Source organism: Rattus norvegicus, chromosome 1 (assembly GCF_036323735.1).
Source record: "Rattus norvegicus strain BN/NHsdMcwi chromosome 1, GRCr8, whole genome shotgun sequence".
Taxonomy (NCBI): Eukaryota; Metazoa; Chordata; class Mammalia; order Rodentia; family Muridae; genus Rattus; species Rattus norvegicus.
In genome coordinates this window covers 47,896,297-47,911,865 of record NC_086019.1, presented here as the reverse complement: position 1 = coordinate 47,911,865, position 15,569 = coordinate 47,896,297, and the positions used below count along the sequence as shown (strand labels likewise).

Here is a 15,569-nt window from a genome sequence, read left to right as displayed (position 1 = left end):
TTGTATATGTATGTGTGTATGTCTATGTATGTCTGTGTTTGTATGTATGTGCATATGTGTGTATCGTGTGTGTGTGTGTGTGTGTTGTGTGTGTGTGTGTGTGTGTGTGTGTATTGGTGCGTTGGATCCATGTGACTGGAATTACAGCTGTTGAGAGGTGTGCAGTGTGCATTCTGGATGTGGGTGCTGGGAACCAAACTCAGGTCTGCTACGAAAGCAGTTCAAGTTCTTAACAGCTGAGCCATCTCTCTAGACCTCGTCTATGTTCTGTATTCTTTGATTTTATTCTTTCCCCTCTTTTGATTTGGAAATTATATACTATAATTATATGTATTTACTATTCATCCTATAAACCTCTTTGTTTTTAATTTTTAAAATTGTGTCTTAACTTCTATCTGGAGGATTAGTCTGTTCTCATTCATGCTTAGCACATGTTTTAACAGAACAGCAGTGTCCTTTCTGATCCTTGGCCTTAAAGGTCTCCCAGAGACCCAGTGCTCATGTTTTCCAGAGTAACTCTGAGATGCTTAGCTGGGGACATAAGATTTAGGGCATGCAGAACAGAAGCAGGAGGCATACTGGCTCAGTTTTTCTCAGCCTTCAGTCCAGTGATTCTCAACCCTACTAACGTTATGACCTTTTAGTATAGTTCTTTATGTTGTGGTGATACCCCCCCAGTCACAAAATTATGTCCTTGCTATTTCCACAAGTGTAATTATGCTACTGTTATGAATTGTAATGTAAATATCTGATATGCAGGGTCTCTGATGTTTGATCCTTGTGTGAGTCACGACCCACAGGTTGAGAACTGATGCGCTAGTCAGTCCCTTGGTGTATTGCCTCACTGTGCAGGTAAGCTCTCCTCACCTACCAAGTGTAAGGATGCCTGAGCAGAAGAGTCGTCATCATCTCCATCGAAGCTTTGCCATGCACCCCTCAGCCATGGGTCCCTGGCTTCTCTGTCAGAAGGACTTGATCTGCTTTCTCGTCTTTCATACATTTTTCAGGTTTTCTAATAGGCTGTTGGCTCCTTTCGTGCTTATGCACGTTTATGGATCCATTGGTGTTCGTGGCTCATTATTCTGAGGGGATCTGGGACTGTCTGAATGCTCAGATGAAGCTCGTTTCCTCGAACCAGAAGCTTCCATGTAAGTGGCAATGTTTCCGGTTAGCTCATCCTCATGGAACAATGAAAGACGCAAGAGATTCAGGCACAACAGATGTGGGGTCACACACATCTGGGATCCTGGTGTTTACATTGTGAGATGGGAGGTAGAGACAAGGAGAGTCCCCAAAACCTTGAATGATGGCCAGCTAGAGAACCCCTGTCATAAGCAAGGTAGAAGTTAAGGACCAACTCTTGAGCTTGTCCTCTGGCCTCTGCCTGCACACTGTTGCGCACACCAATGTGCCTGCCATGCACACAAGAAGAGACAGAGAGCTAAGCACAAACTGTAACCTCTAGGCCCAGAGGCAGGCTGTAATGGACTTGCTCCAACTTGCCAGAGCTGGCTGTTAGTATTCCAGGAATTTCGAGTTGTTGATTTCACTCTGATATCTTGAAATTGGCCATGGTTAAGAGTATTCACACCATTCAAGTCTATGTACACTGACAATCAGTTCTATTCACTCCTTGAGAGATAGTTGCTAAACATTTATCAGTGTCCCACTCATGTTTACTCTCTGTCATCTGTGTGTGTGTAGGTGTATACGTGTATGCAGGTCTGTGTGTGTGCAGGTGTGTATGTGTATGCAGGTCTCTGTGTGTGCAGGTGTGTGTGTGTATGTAGGTCTGTGTGTGTGTTCGCACGCACGCGTGTGAGTGCCTGTGCGCAGGTATGTGTGTATGCAGGTGTGTGCTAGAGTGTATATGTGTATGGGTATGTATGTGTGTGTAGGTGTATGAAAGAGAGTTTGTGAAGGTGTGTATGTGTGTGTGTGTGTGTATGCAGGTGTGTGTGTGTGTGTGTGTGTGTGTGTGTGTGTGTGTGTGTGTGTGCAGCTGTATGTGTATGTCTATTTCCAGGTCAGAGGTCAATGTCAGGTGTTTTCCTTAGTAACCGTCTGCCTTAGTTTTTGAGACAAGGTCTCCCACTGGATTTGCTGCTCACTAGTTTTGTTGGCTTGGCTGTCAGGTGAGTCTCAGGGTTCATCTTGATTGTGCTTTCCCAGTGCTGGGCTATAGACACAAACTGCCATGCCTCTTCCACTCTTACCATTTAAAAACTTGGGGGGCTGGGTCTTGAACTCAGGATCCTCATTCTTGCAGAGAAAGCTTTTTTTTTTTTAAACTATGGAGCCATTGCCTTAGTTTTCAGTGTCCACTCTTGAGCGCCTCGTGCCATGGTACAGGCATTAGCTGGAGAGAAAGTGAGAGAAGTAAGAAGCCCTCAGAGACAAACACAATCAAGTAGGCTTTCCAGGTTTCAATACATTTAAATGGCAGAAACCTGGTGGGCCGAAACAGCTGAGGTTTGGCAAGATGGTGCCAGTACCCATATAGCTTTTCTGCCTTAAGCAAGGCAAAAGTGGGGGCACGCTGAAGCCAGAGCTTGGATTCAGGCTTTTTTACTTTTTGCTGTGTGACCTTGGAGAATGATTCAGTCTCTGGTAGGCACACTGACAGCCAGGAACGACTGACCTCCATATACACAGACACAGTCCTAAGTGCTTTCTGAAAACTAAGTCTCACCACCCACAACGTGTTGCTTGCCACAGAGGAGAGCTTGCTTATGAGAAGCAAGCAAATCAGATCACCAGTCATTAATCAGGGTCTTACTAGATAGCCCAGGCTGGCCTTCAGCTCTTGTTCTCAGTATGTAGCCCAGGCTGGCCTCCAGCTCTTGTTCTCAGTATGTAGCCCAGGCTGGCCTCCAGCTTGCACTCTGAGGAGATGCCTGGGAAGGTTTCCTGCAGCTCACAAGCCAGTTGTCCTAGATAAATTGGTGAGCTCAAGGTTCAGTGGTAAACCCTGTCTCAGAAAAATCAGCTAGAGGGGTGGAGAGAGGGCTCAGTGACGGTGTTAGATACTTTTCTATTGCTGTGCTAAGACATGTCAACTTGAAAAATGAAGAGTTTAATTGGGCTCTGGCTGATCATGAACTTGAAAGCCTCCCAAGTGTTGGTCCTGGGATTATGGGTATAGTAGGAATTTTATATTCTATCTAGCCTGTATAAAAGACACACCATCCCGGTATTTTATTTACAGCTGTAAGCCTAGATTTGGCAGCCTTGGAGCTAGACTAGCTTACATTGCAGCCATACGTCCCTGTTACTCGCTGTTTCTCTTGGCCACGTGCTCATGGTCCATCTCCTTTCATTGTGACTTCCTCCTCTCTTCTCTCTGTTTTCTCCTGAGACTCCTTACTTGATCCTCAAAAAGCCTTTCTCTCTCTACTGACCAATCATGGGGTTCAGCCTTTTATTGACCAATTCATTTGAGAAGCAAGGCTTGTACAATGAAAACTGCTCATTTTGGGGCAACCAGATCTTGGGGTACAGGATTTAGCATTTGAATACATAGCAGCACCAGACCAACCACAACATATGGGTATATGTCTCTGTAACCCACCTTCTGCTCTTCTTTCTTGAATACTCTTAACATTCCTAACACTCCTTAAATATTTCAACTTACGTTTCTTTCTTCATCTAGAAATAGCATCGCCCATTTTCTTTTTCAATTCATCTGCGTTGTAAGGGAAGAGACTACAGTGGGCAAAGGGGAAAATCTGTGTTTGATTTGGGTGATGGAAAATAATGACTTAGTGTTGCCTCAAGAACCTGCTGTCCTTGAGTCACACTGTATACATAGCAGTGGCTTTCAGGGGCAGTTTCTCCCTGGCCACGGAGGACACCTTGAGGATGATTCATGGTTTACGCAATGACTGCCCTGTAGCTAAATCGGGAGGCCACAGGTTTACCAACAAACTGAAGAGTGAGTCCTGAGCAGGAATGAGAGGCCAGAAGCTCAGAGAAGGCAACAGGTACCTCCTTCTGCTACAGGCTCTTGGGCAGAGGCTATGGAACAGCTGCTGGCCAAGAGGGAAGTCCAAAAGGCAGAGGAAACTAAATACACCCTGTGGTATTTTACCAGGGAAAAGCAACAGGACTTCTTGCTGTGGGGAGAGGGACAAGCAACTGAACCCACTTAGTCAGGTGAAGGGGTTCACCTGTGAGCAATGGATTAGGGGTGGAGCTTTACATGGATGGCTTTACAGAAGAGGGGTGTGTGGGAGACGGGAGAGACAGAGATCAGTCATTCCTACAAAACCGTAAGCTATTTGCTGACTCAAGGCATGGAAAGTGGAAAGACGGAGTCTGAAATTGTAATGAAGCTATGATGTATAATTATGTAAAGTACATGTCCTGGGGAAACACTGGCAGTCCAGAGTTTGAGAACAGTGGCTGGGGCAAGATCAATGCAGGTATGCTGTCTGTTTTCTATTTCTACGCTGTGCGGTGTGAACATGGGGTAGGGCTCGGGAGACATTAAATCTAGAGCCTAGTAGTATGACCGTTGCCCCAGGGGTTAGGAGTCCTTTGTCCCCAGTGCACAGGGCCCTAGCAGCTGTGAACTTAACCTGTGCACAACCCATGCACAGACAGTGAGAACAAGAATTTGCCCTGCTCTATGGGGGTAGTGAAGGCATTTGGCGAGTCTGGGGGTATTGCAGCTCTAAGATGGGCGATATGGGAAGACTAAGATCCCAGAACTCTGAAATTTACCCTGAGTCTTAAGAGGTTTAACAGCCATGGTGGAAACCGAGGGATATATTCTATTGAAATAACAAGCAAGCTCCCCTTCTATCATCTTCTTGTGTTTATTTCTGAACTCGATTTCATAACTCACCACCCTGGTTGAATGATTGTAGCACAATAATATTTTAAGTACTTATTTTATTTTGTGTGTATGTATATATACCTAAAAGTATGTATGTGTCACCAGGTGTGCTCAGGAGGAGACAAGGTCAGAAAAGGCATCAGGCCCTCTGGAACTGGACTTTCAGATGGCCATGAGCCACCATGTGGGTGCTGGGACTCAAACGGTGTCCTCTGTGAGAGTAGTGGGTACCCTTGACCTCCACAGTGTCTGTCCGTCCTGCGCTGAGGATATTTTGAATTGAGTTGGGCAATGTTCTACAGTTGTTTTTGTTTTGTTTGTTTGTTTTTTTTTTGTTTTTTTATTTTTTTCAGAAGTAGAACCCAGGGCAAGCAAGTCAGCTCAGCGGGTAAGAGCACTTGCTGTGGGAGCCAGAAGCCTGATTTCCATCCCTGGGACATACTCGTGGAAGGAAAAAACCGAGCCCTGATTGTTGTCCATTGATCTCCACACAAGCTCTATGCACACATATGCTCCCCCAATACCACTAACAAATTAAATCAAATTAAAACGTGAGGAAATAGTGGAGAGGCAGCTATCAAGGAGACAGTCAAGCCTTAGAGCTGGTCACCAGCTAAGGGCACATGGCACATTGTTGGAGAGACATGGGAAGGAATGAGACCCAAGACTAGGACAGTTCACATTCACAGTTTGCTGCTTCCCATCTGAGGGAGCCAAGGTGCAGACCTCCATCCTTTCAACCTCATTGCCTGTCTCTAGGCTGAGGAGGTAGTTGGCTACTTCCAAGTGTTAAGGTATGGATTCAGGTCCTAAATGTGAGCTTCTCTAACATCTGGCCTGATGTCTAGCCATTGCTCACTGCCTGCGTTTCCTGCCCATTTCTCTTGAAATGCTGAGGGTTGAGTGCAGAGCGTCATAAAAAGGCGAGGCAAGCGCTGTGCCCACGAGCTGCGTCCCAGCTCTCCTCCCTTAGGCAAACACTGTCCTGACTGACTGTTGTCCCCAACCGTCCTCCTCTAGGGAGTGCTCCACTGTTTAGCCACATCCCAATCTTCCTCCTGTTCTTCTGAAAGCATTTCTAGCGAAAAGAACATGGCTTCTTTTTGCTAGGCTCTCTTTCATCTTCAAAAAGAGGAAAAGGAGCAAAAACTTAACACCAACTCCTATACAACAGTTAATGGGTTTGTTTTGCCCAACAAATACATGGAGGGGAAAGAGGCCATTTACATGTATATGTATAACCCTACCTGAATATGGCAAAGCCCAAGATACACTGGTCAAAGACCCACAAAGGTGCTGTTATTCTGCAGCAGCAGAAAGGGATGTCAAATGGTAACAACATCTCACGGCACCCAGGCACACCCACCAGGCCTTGAGGGGATCTTTTTCCTGCAGAGAAAGGAGACATTGCTGATGAGTGAAGGGCCTCCAGGACAGGGCACATGCAAGGCCCTCTCTCCTCTCTCTGTGTTGACAAGTTTGTACTTGTCAAAGTGATTTGAGCTTGTACTCAACACCTCCCTTTCTGGAGTTTCTAGAAGATGTTGGATGGTTAAAGAGATGTCACAGGGGGGCTCTGCCCAAATTTCAGCATCCTTAAGGATGACTTTGGCAGGAGACCTCCAACATCTCGTTAGGGAGTGATGCTTGGTGCCCTGACATGCTGTGATGGATCCAGCCATTCCGGTGGAACAGAACCAAGGAGCCAATGGTCAAAGATCATCTCAGTTCCCTTCTACTAGAACACATCAAGCTTGGTTAAAGATTACTTGTGGAGTGGCTTTGTGCCTAGAAAGACAAACAAAAGAAGGACAGTCTGACATTCAGCGTCTGAGTTGGACAGACAAGAGACAATAAAACAACGATAATGTGTGCCATGTGTGGATTTCCTGACATTTGCTGAGCAGTGTCCTCAGTGCACGTTATCTTGGATTCCTTAATTCTCTCCAGAAGTATTTCTCCAATGTCTGTTATGTGTCAGGTGTTCTGGTTGGAGTACCACAGGGCACAGGGCAGGGAAACCTCTTGCTTTTGGAAAATGGTCCAGTACATATAAACAGGGGAATATATATGATCAATGCCAAGGTCGTAGTGGTAAAGAACAACAAAGCAAGAGCCTGTGAGGGCTGGGGTGCAGGTAAGGAGGAGTTTTAGGCAGAGATGTGGCTTGAGGGATGGAGCAAGTGTCTCCAAGGCTGCATGCTCCAGGCAGAATAAGCCGTATGCGTTGAGGCACAGGGACCATGAGAAGGAACTTGGAATCCTCATGGTGGCTGGAATGGGCTTGTATGGAGAACTGGATAAAGGGGCAAGAGAATAAGCCTTTTAGAGGCATTTCCCATAGGAAAAACAATCAACTCTTATCAAAGACAACAGGAGGCTCCCAGAAGCCTCATCTGCTTTGGCTGGAGAATATGGGGTTCAGATCACCCTTTCCTACAACAAGGCAAGAAAATTGGTCCCTGCAAACTGGTGTTGACAACTCCTTGTCTCTCAAGGGGGTTTATGACATGGCTGTAGGTCATCTCTAGCTGATATCCCCAGCCCCTAGGGTAATTAATAGGGGTTCTGGGGCACAGCATGGCATTCACTATTGGTTTGTTTATTATTAATTTTCAAAACAACTCTCTGAGGGTGGGATCTTTGTATCCTATGGATTGCAAGAAACTTAGGGCCAGGGATTTTAAGCAATTCATTCAAGATCCTAAACCAAGGACATGCTGGATTTGAACCCAGATCTCATTGAATTAGAAGAACATAGATTTTTGAATTGATGTACCACCATTTAGAACATCTATCTCCAGAGGTTTTTTTTTTCTTAATCTTGCAAATTTGTAACTGAGCATCCCATGAGCCCCTCTTCCCAGTCTTTAGAAACTGCCATTCTATGGCTTGTTTTCATGTGTTTCACTAGTCTGCTGTGTTGTGTGAAATTTCCTGGAGGAAATTCAACCAAATACATGTTGATGTTTGATAGATACACTGACAGCAGATAGGAGAAATGCTTTCACCTAAGTTTATAGCAGTTCCTCATAGAAGCATGGGGGTTGAGGGGAGGAGTGGTTACTTACAAAAAAAACATGGGTGGCTTAGCTGCATCCCTGAATAGCCCAGCCCAGCACGGATGACTGACAGCTCATAGGAAGCTGCACTCCTGCCCAGCTTGCAGGCAGTTCCCCCCACTGAAGAGTCTTTTTTCTACTACTGATTGCCTACTGTCCACATAGCCTCAGGGGAGATGCCATGAGGTCTGCAGAGTCCTGAGTCTTGTAAGTTTTGTGAGTTTCCTGGGCCTCCTGAAGTTCCTCAGCTTCCTCAGTCTTATGAACCTCTTTCCCTCCAGGAGCTAATGTTTTAGTTTGGAAGAAGTAGGTACAGAGCATCTAGGTACCTCAGGCCAATGCAATCACACAGTGTTGTCCCAATAAGACTGCCTAGTTCACTGAGGACTTTCTAAGGCTCGTTCATTTCACAGCATGTGTCTGAGTCCCTTTCCTCTTTGAAAGATATGTAATATTCTAGTATATAGACATACCACAGTTTGTTTAGGCATCTATCTACAGATAGATTGTATCTATTTTTGGCTTTTGTGAATAAGGCTGCTATAAAAATACATCATCAAGTTCCCTCTTTTTTGGGGACCAGCACACACTTAGAAATGAGATTATTTAATTTTAGGATATTTCAATTTTATTATTTATTTATTTATTTATTTATTTATTTATTTATTTATTTATTTATTTACTTGAGGAATCATCATACAACCACCATGACCCTGCACTTGTGGGAAAATGAGTACAGTATGTCTCCACTTGGTTGTTTTTCTCCTCTCTCCTTTTTTCTCCCTCCCTGGCTCCTTTTCTTTGATAAAAGGCATAGAAATAGAAGAGAAGTAATGACTCATCATGTTTTTTTTTTTTTTTTTGGTTCTTTTTTTCGGAGCTGGGGACCAAACCCAGGGCCTTGCGCTTCCTAGGCAAGCGCTCTACCACAGAGCTAAATCCCCAGCCCCTCATCGTGTTTTTTTAAAATAAATTTTTATTATTTCCTTGAAAATTTTGTACTTGTTTTGATAATATTCACCCTCTCTCCCTGAACTCTTCCCAGATTTGCCCCCTTTCTCTTCCTAACTTTGTGATTTCTTTTCCCCTCTCAAGACCAATTTGTGTGGCTCAAATATTCATCGATGAGTGGCCCTCCACTGACAGGTAGTAGACTTATCTTGGTCTACACTCTTGGAGAAAGGTGACCCCCTCTTCTCCCAGCAGCCAGGAATTGCTGGTAGCCTCATTGCTAGGGGTGGAACTTCACACACAACTCTCCATTCTAGGATTTGGCTTGACTTAGGCTTGTACAGGTCTTGTGCATGCTGTTGTGACCACTGTGTTCACATGTGCTGCTGCCTGGCTGCATCCAGAGGACATTGTTTCTGGGTTGCCATACACCGCCCCTGGCTTTCACCCTCTTTCTGCTCCTCCTCCCTGAGCCTTTGGGAGGGGGGGTGTGGCACATGTGCTTGACTGTGCACTTCCATCCATCCTGTCATTCTCCAAAAGGAAAAAAGATCCCAAGTGCATATCCCAGCCTACTATTCCACTGATGGGTGAGCATGGTGAGTCTTGATACAAACTCAGTCAATGTCCACAGATTCCCTGGAAGCTACTGAGGACCACATGAGGGAAAAACAACGGGGCTGGAGAGATGGCTCAGTCGTGAAGAACACTGACTGCTCTTTAGGAGGTCCTAAGTTCAATTCCCAGCACCCACACGGTGGCTCACTACCATTTGTAACTGGGGATCTGATTCCCTCTTCTGGTGTGTCTGAAGACAGAGTACTCATATATATCAAATAATAAATACATAAATATCTTTAAAAAAAGAACAAAGTAAAAATGGCTTCCATATGAATTAGACTTTTGATTAAGTTTTTTTTTTCTTTAGGACCCTAAAATACTTTAAGGAACTATGCTCTTAGGCCTGTGAGATGGCTCAGCAGATAAATATGCTCGGTATCTTGCCAGAGGACCTTTTGGAATCCACATGGTGGAGGGATAGAATCAACGCCCATGAGTCATCCTTTGACCACCATGTAAATGCCCCTCCACACAAATTAATACAGAAAGAAATGGACAGAGAGCTTCGCTTTTCTTTGCGTATGTTAGAAATGATATGTAGAATTTGGTCAAAAACTTAAAAACTGCTGCCAGTGAAACATCTCAATTGATGTAAATAGTGATAGCTTAGGATGGTGACATCACTCTCTCTCTCTTTTTTTAATGTTTCTAAGTGACCTTGAGATCTCATTCCAGTTGGCTCCCTTCATCCTCCATTGATGGAATAACACACAGGCTCTCCTTAGCCAAGAAACAATGTATTCTGTTTTTTCTCAGAAATTTCATTTCCGTGCTACTTCAGAATCTTATGCTAATGTAACATAATTATGATACAAAGTCCTTTCTGAATACCATGTTGTACTTTTTTCCACCAAGCCTATGTATAAGGATGAAAATTTATACATTTTTAAATTCCATGACTTAAGGCTTTAAGTGTTTTCAGGACTGAGTTCTCTTCACAATGAGTAATAGCATGTGACTGACCAAAGCAATATAAATGCAGAGGAAATCTTGATAAAGTGTGGCCAAAAAGGGAAAGTTGTGTTGAAGTTTGAATCTCTTTAAACTTTCATTTATGTTTATTTTATGGGCATTGGCAGTTTGCCTGCATCTATGTCTCTATGATGGTTTTGGATCTTCTGGAACTGGAGCCACAGACAGTCATGAGTCACCATGTGGGTGCTGGGAACTGATCTGGGTCCTCTGGAAAAGCAGTCAATGCTCTTAATCACTGAACCATCTCTCCAGCCATGATTGTGGATAAATATTACTCACTGCCAGATTGCTATGACTGCCAAGTAGGCAGCTTCAGTTCTAGTTTTCTTTCCTTTTAGATTTAAGAGACTCCTGTACTTACAGATGGGGAGAGTGTGATTAGGAAAGCACCCTTTACCTTTTTCAACTCATTCTAAATTTTTTGCCCCACACCACGTGCTAATCTAGTATCAAACATACTTAAAGATCGGTCATATGACATCTTTTAGATCCTCTTTTAAATTGGTTGAAATTAAATCATTGCAAAACACCAGCGTTGGTTGCTTTACGCATTGCTGCAGCACAATGCCTGGTAAACCAACTTAGGGCTCACAGTTCCGGGAGCAGTCCCTTCCGGAGTGGGAGCCTTGGCAGTGGGAGCCTGAGGCAGTGGGTCTCCCTGCACTTGTGGTCAGGAAGCTGAGAAGGATGAACTCCGGGGCCCGGCTTCTTTCCCTTCTTTCCTTTATTCTGACAGTCAAGGTGGGTTTCCCTACCCCAGTTAACCTAATCTAGCACCCCCACCCCCGGCAGACATGCCCAGAGACCTGTCCTATGGTGATCCAAGATCCTACCAAGAGGACAATCAAACAGTTACAACACCTGATTTGTGAAATGCTTGCTGCCCAATCCACTGTAGGTGGAAACTGTGTGTTTCTCAAAGCTCAAGGATTGAACGTATCACCCCCAGCACCTCAGAATGTGACTGTATTGGAAACGGGATCTTTGTAGATTTAATTAGCTAAGGTGAGGTCACAGGGTGGTGCTGGGCAGAGCCAGGAATGCAGGGGGAGATGTAAAGAGATCTGAGGAGCAGGCCTTCTACGAGCTAAGCAGAGAAGTCTGGGACATTTCTCTCTCTTAGCTTTCAGAAGAACTAGCCGGTTAATAATTCAGATTTGGAATTCCAACCCCAAGCATTGAGACAGTAAGCATCTATTGTCATACCCCCAGTCTATGATAACTTGTTTCGTCAGCCCTTGCAAACTGTCACATAGGTCTTGGAGCCAACCCTTCCCAGCTGTGAATACCATAGTTTCTATGATTTGGTGTCTAGATGAGTTATTTTATTTATTTTATTATTCAAATTCTTGAAACAACAACAACAGAAAAAAAAAACCCAAAACAAAACCAGCCTTACACTGTAGCCCAGGCTGGCTTGGATCTTAACTATGTAGCCCAGGCTAGCCTTCAATGCAAGGAACTCTTTGTGACTTAGCCTCTGAGCTATGGAAGCATGAGCTACCATAGCCAGCTCAGGAGGGAGTTTTAAAACCTGAGAGCTATGAATTGGAGCAGGACTGAGTGAAAGGGAGACCCTTCTTTAGTGAAGGTCATTTTAGAAAGAGCCCTTGTGACAGATAGATGTTTAATACAAAACAGACACTGAATTTAAAGACCTTGAGGTTATTTTCCTTCAAAATACATTGGTCTGTGGACCATGTTTTGGCCACTGAGGAATTTGTGAAGCCAGTGTCCAGGGGTCTGTGTGCACTGCAGCGTGACTGCTATACTCCATGGATGTCTTCAAGGAGGGCAGGCTATCTGCTTATGTAAGGATTTAATTAATTTATTTCTTTTTGTAATTTAATGAGGCAAGATATCTCCCCACAGCCCACTCTGGCCTTGAAGTCCCATCGTGCAGCTTAAGGCTGGTCTTGAATTTGCAGCAATCACCCTGCCTCAGCCTGTTGAGCACTGGGTTCACAGGCATGTACTGCTGCACTCTTGCCTCAATTAGGAGGAGTAGCCAGCCATATTGCTCATGTCCTCACAGGACTGTGTTTATAGACTGCATTCTGTATTAGCCTTTTTTTTTCCCTTGAGAAAGCAGCATAGTAGAGGTGCTGCTCATGAAGGTGAGGCGGGGTAGCAGGAGCGGTGGGAAGCAGGTCATTGATGCCTGGCACAGTGTTGCTAGGTGGAGAAGCAGCTGTGTGTGCTGGCTGGGGGGAAACTGAAGTGACTGCGTGACAGGTGAATATGAACCCCCTGCTCACCGAACCTCACTTCACAGGCACCGCTCCAGGCTCAGACCCTCCTTGTCTTTCTCTAGGCTACTGCTGTCTTGGTCCTGAAGTGAGAAGGACGGAGTGTCCTAGAGAGGTTCAGCAAGGGAGCAGTCATGCCCATTGACTGTCCATCCACTATAGGCTGGAGACAGTAGCTGTGTGGACACCCTCACGGACGTGCAAATACAGATGTTCATTGCTCACTATACTCATGGGAGTAGCTTTCTGTTGGGTGGGGTGAAGATGGTCTTTAAGAGCCTTGTGTTTCCCATCAGCCTTGAGGAGATCCATGCAATAGGGTGCTTTTGGTACTGTCTGGGAATTCACTGTCCTTTCTGTCCATTTCCAAATTGTTAAGGTGCTACAATACATCCGCTGAGCCTTGCAGAGGAGAAACTCTGTGATTGGCTCTGTGTCTAAACTCTCTCTGTGGGCTGCTCAATTTCTGGCCGAATTATGAGCTGCCCAGCTTATGCAGGAAGCTCAGACAAATCTTTCCTAGGCCACAGGGCCATGCGACTCTGTGACTATGAGCTTCTTCTAAGCAGGAAGTTCAGAGAGTACCAGGGTAACCCAGACACACAAGCTACTCCCTCTCCTGCATGAGAGACCCAAGAGGGCAAAACATGGGTTCTACTATAGTGATTCTTGGTTGAAAAAAAAATGCTTCTTCAGTATTTGTTAACTTTCAGATAAGGTTTAATTATGTATCCAAGGCCTACTTCAAATTTGAGATCCTCTTGCCTCTGCCTCCTAAGTGCGGGACCTACTGGTGTGTCTCTAGCAGAACCCTGGTTTCATGTGAGAAGAAATGTGGTTATTATCTTCTAATGGTCTCGCTCAGGCACAGTCATAGTAACAGTTACCGTTGCAGTCTGTGGGTGCTCCCAGCTCCTCAGAGGTTGTTCTTGACCATGGTGATGGTGACAGAGCCTACTGCTGTGTGGATGTGACCATGTGGTACTTCTGCCAAGGATAGAAGGAAAGTATCAGTATGTGCATGGGAACTCTTACCCACACGGACCTGACCCTTCTGTCCCTTACTTGTATAAATTTCTAGTTCTGTGGCTGAAGTCAAGACACAAGGTAAAGACACAAGGTGGGCTGGAAAGATGGCTCAGTTGGTCAAGGGCTTGCCTTATAATCATGAGAACCTGAGTTTGATCTTCAAAACACTGTGGAAAACAAACAAGCAAACAAGCAAACAAACCAGCCAGTGGGGCAGGTAGCCTGTCAACCCAGCACTCTGGAGACAGCGCTTTGAAGATCACTGATCAGTCTGCTACGTTCCAGGCCAGAGACCCAAGAAAATAGAAAAGACACAAAAGAAAGAAGATGGATGTTACCTGAGGAATGCTGCCTGAGGTAGGTCTTCTGACTCCCATACCCACCCACACATACATGCAGGCACACCTGCATGTGCACATACACAAATATGCAGACACATAAAGGCAAGGGGCTGGCGCCAGCAGATACCTTCAGCACTAATAGCTGGCTTCATTCAGCTACTGCGGAAAGCATCCAAAATGGGGTAATGAGAAAAGAGTCTGTCACTTTGCATGTCCCTACCAGTTATCAGGCACAACATGAGACACTAAAAACACACACCCACTTTCTTTTCCAACCCTGTGGATTGAGAATGTGACACCTGCATTTGATAAGGGAAGAGATGGCCGACTGAGCAGGCAAATACCTTCCTCAAGGTTTCAGTACTAGAGAGTGGCCTCCTCTCCTCCCAGGACTAGTTAAAATGTCAGCAACCTTGTTTCTCCCAATATTTCTGTGGCCAGACTTGCTCATCCCTTACTCCACACCTCTCTCAAGGGTTACCGCGGGCTATGCAGGTTCCCTGATATCAAGTACTGGAAGATATAACCTGAGTGTTGAAAGGCAGTGCACACTGGTCACGTGTTACCTTTGTCCACACAGGTGACCAAAATTTATGACATGGCCACCCATGACTTCACAGAGTGAAAAAAGCACATACAGTCTTACTGTCTGAGAGGAGTGAAGATTGTTTGAGGGCACAAAGGACAATGACGGAGAAAGAACGTGCTAAGAAAAAGTGTTTCCTGAAGCCTCTGCCCTTTGCCTCGTGTGGAAGCTTCTGTCTCCCAGGCTGAGCACCTCGTGGGCGGCAAGCGCTCAACACTTCATGGATATTATTTCTGATCCACACGACATCCTGTTAGGTAGATACTGTTGTTACCTTCCGCGCACAGATGAAGTTACTGAGGACCAGAAAGGTCTTGTGGTTGCCAGAGGCAGATGGCACAGGGAGTGAAAAATGATGCTTGCGAAGCCCTCAGGTCAGCTTGATTCCGGAGACTGTGTTCTTTGGTTCCCTGGAGGAGGATGCCCAATATGACCGACAGCACTCCTGTTGTAACAGAAGGACCCTGAGCTTCAAAATATGGAGACCTGCTTCAGCCAGTTCTACAGGGATGAGAGAGAAAGGGGGAAATTACTTAGAATGGCACCAACTAGAGAGAACCCCTAATATTTTAGGCATGCCCTTGCTAATTTGTAACCTGCTTCTTCAAATAACAATGCATCCTGTGCTCTTTTCCAATAAAGAGAGCTGTGGTTTTTAATGTCTGTGTCCATGTGGGTGCATATCATGTACTGTATGCCTGCAGGTGCACATTCAAGTTGGCCAGAGGTCAACACTGGGTGTTTGCAGGGGAGGGGATGAAGCCCTCAGTGTTAAAAATAATGATTCATTTTCCCTTCTGGCCCCTTAGTTCTCATCAATGGTAACTCTGAGACCAATTATTTATCATTAAATGCCTGGACCATAAGCTTTGGCTGATTCCCTGACTAGCGTGTAACTTATCTAACCATACAAAT

At 45.1% G+C, this 15,569-nt stretch overlaps 1 long non-coding RNA gene across 1 annotated transcript; it reads left to right on the top strand.

Moving 5' to 3' along the window:
- The first annotated feature begins 2,830 nt into the window (after window positions 1-2,830).
- LOC102548409 (uncharacterized) lies at window positions 2,831-15,313 on the top strand. Its single transcript, XR_349981.5, has 2 exons — window positions 2,831-14,084; window positions 14,649-15,313. It is a non-coding gene; the product is annotated as an uncharacterized LOC102548409 (long non-coding RNA).
- The last annotated feature ends 256 nt before the right edge of the window (window positions 15,314-15,569 follow it).